Source organism: Eriocheir sinensis, unplaced genomic scaffold, assembly GCF_024679095.1.
Source record: "Eriocheir sinensis breed Jianghai 21 unplaced genomic scaffold, ASM2467909v1 Scaffold876, whole genome shotgun sequence".
NCBI lineage: Eukaryota > Metazoa > Arthropoda > Malacostraca > Decapoda > Varunidae > Eriocheir > Eriocheir sinensis.
Window position 1 is genome coordinate 23,852 of NW_026112248.1, and position 2,544 is coordinate 26,395.

Genomic DNA, 2,544 nt, shown 5'->3' on the forward strand with positions numbered 1-2,544 from the left:
GGACCGATATTGCTTTTGTCTTCTTTTTGGTTCTTATATACGTGAAGAACTTTTTCGGGTTGGACTTGGCTTCGCGTGCAATTTGCTTTTCATAGTCACGTTTACTCTGGCGAATGAGTGTTCTGCAAGCTCTGAGGCTTTGATGGTACTGTTCGCGTGCCTCGTCAGTGCTGTTTTCCTTTAGCAAGTTGTATTTTCTCTTCTTCAAATTAATCGCCCGTCGAACTTGGGTAGTCATCCATGGTGTGCTTGTGGCATTATTTGTTCTCCTTGTCTTCATGGGAACAGTCGTTCTCTCTGCCTCCAGGAGTTTGTTCTTAAAGCCGTTCCACGCGCCGTTCACCGGAGTGAGGTTCATGGGTTCCCAAGTTGTCTGGGTTAGCAGCTCACGAGCGAAGTTAAAATTGGCTTTTTTGTAGTCTGGAATCTTGGACATGTTTTCGGTGAGTTCATGGTCTGTTCTGATTTTTAGGCGAATTAGGTGATGGTCGCAACCATCCAGTTTTTCGCCGACTTGACATTCACGTGTGAGATCTGAATCACTCACGAGTACTAGGTCTAATAAGTTATTTTCCCTCGTCGGTTGGGTAACAATCTGAGTAAGAAAATTGTCCTCTAACATTTCGAGCAATCTGTTACCCTCCCGATCTCCAATCATCGTGGTCCAGTCAATGTTGGAACAGTTAAAGTCCCCGATAATGACTGACTGTTTGTTTTGTGTTATGGTGTGAATTTCCTCGTACAGCGCTTCGTCGTCCGCTGCTTGTTGCTTTGGAGGTCTGTAAACGGTTCCAATCGTTATTTTGTTGTGCTTGCTAGTCTCCAGTTCAACATATACAGTGTCATATTTCTCTGAGTCTTCTTTGGTTATTTCCACGGCAGGGTATTTGTTCTTGACGTAACAGATGACACCTCCTCCTTTCTTGTGAAGTCTGTTTTTGTAGAAGCTCTCGTATCCCGGAATTGAGAATTCGGTCATTAGGTGGTCAGAGGTGGCCCACGTTTCGGTGATGGCAATCACGTCCGGACTTTCTACGTCAACATAGGCAAGTAACTCATCCCGTTTGGGTATTAAGCTCCGCGCGTTGGTGTATAGGACAGAAATGTCCTTCTTGACTTCAACGCTTCGCGGCACAGTAGTCTGGTGTCTGCTTGTGTTCACTGTTGGGGGCCTTGGTCTTCCAGGAAGGTGATCAAGTTTTCGCATTTCTCCTCCAAATGTCTAAAAGTACTCACCACTTCACCGTGGATAGCCTCCAAAACATCAAACGGATCACCCTTGCCATGACGCTCCATGAACAGGTTAAACTTGCGTGTGAATATACCTCTTGCTGTCCCTCGCTCCTTCTTCAGCGCAGCCTCAGTCTCCTTCATGGCTTGAAGTTGAAATGTAGGACGAATATAGGCCAAGCGTTGTCAAATCGTTTATTTCAACCTGTATGGGCAGCATGGCATGAGTCATTCACGAAATTTTACACACAGCCTCACGTAGTAACATTAGATGAATATTTCTGAGCCAACAATAACAATGTAAACAATTCCTATACACAATAAATGATTAGACATAACTCACTTCATTGGCCTACGGCCCAATCGCCCTAGTCCCGGTATATCAGACCGTTACCAGCTTGCTTCAGCAGTTTGGCGACGACCATCACCACCCAGGTATCACCACCTATTAAGACCCAAACACTGTACCCTGGGCAGTATTGCCACCAACTAATCACAAATATAATTACAAATCACAATATCCCAAACATTTCACAGTCAATGACTCAACACCTGTAATTCCCAAACCCCAAAGATAAAATAGATAAATAACTTACTTAATTGGCCGTCAGGCAGTACCAAGTACCCGGCATACAAATCACCGTCAGTGCACTGACCACCACCACCTCCCTACCGAACCGGCGCACACACAAAGTCCTACGCCACCCGTCAATACACAAACACCAACCACATGGCACAAAATCCTGGACAGGGAGGTGGTGGCGGTGGAGTAAACACTGGAGCACAACTGACTCCTCACAATGGCTGCACCCTCCAGGAAGGCAGAAACGCCACGTCAACAACAAAATACATTCAACAAGCGCACGAACAAAGAAACATATCAATGCGAACACAAACATATCATTGATGATACAGAAAGGTAGGAAAGAGGTAAAGGAAATGGGAAGTAAGAAAAATGTTGTAGGAAGAAGTAAAGAGGATTGATGCCATGATTGAAGAGGTGAAAAGTGTGCTAGAAAAAATACTTATGCCCAAAGGGAAAATAAAAGAAAAATAGTAAAAGGTGAATGAAAAGGTAAAAAGGAGGAGGTGAGGAAGTGAGACATAATGGCATGAATCATGAGGTTGAAAGTGTGGGAAAGAAAACATACGATGATAAGGAGAGCGAAATAATCAAAGAGAAGAAAAAGGTGAACGGACGGTGAAAAGAGGAGGTGAAGGAAAGGGGAAATAATGACATAAGGAAGTTGAAAAATGTGAATGTGACAGAAAAAAATGCCGGTGATCGAAAGAGTGAGTGAAAGAATAAAAGAA

At 44.0% G+C, this 2,544-nt stretch overlaps 1 long non-coding RNA gene across 1 annotated transcript; it reads right to left on the reverse strand.

The window, feature by feature from the left end:
- Nucleotides 1-1,411: 1,411 nt before the first annotated feature.
- On the reverse strand, nucleotides 1,412-2,074 carry LOC126994789 (uncharacterized). The gene is made up of 2 exons (XR_007749609.1): nucleotides 1,827-2,074; nucleotides 1,412-1,675 (listed from the first exon to the last, which is right to left on the reverse strand). It is a non-coding gene; the product is annotated as an uncharacterized LOC126994789 (long non-coding RNA).
- Between the last annotated feature and the right edge of the window lie 470 nt (nucleotides 2,075-2,544).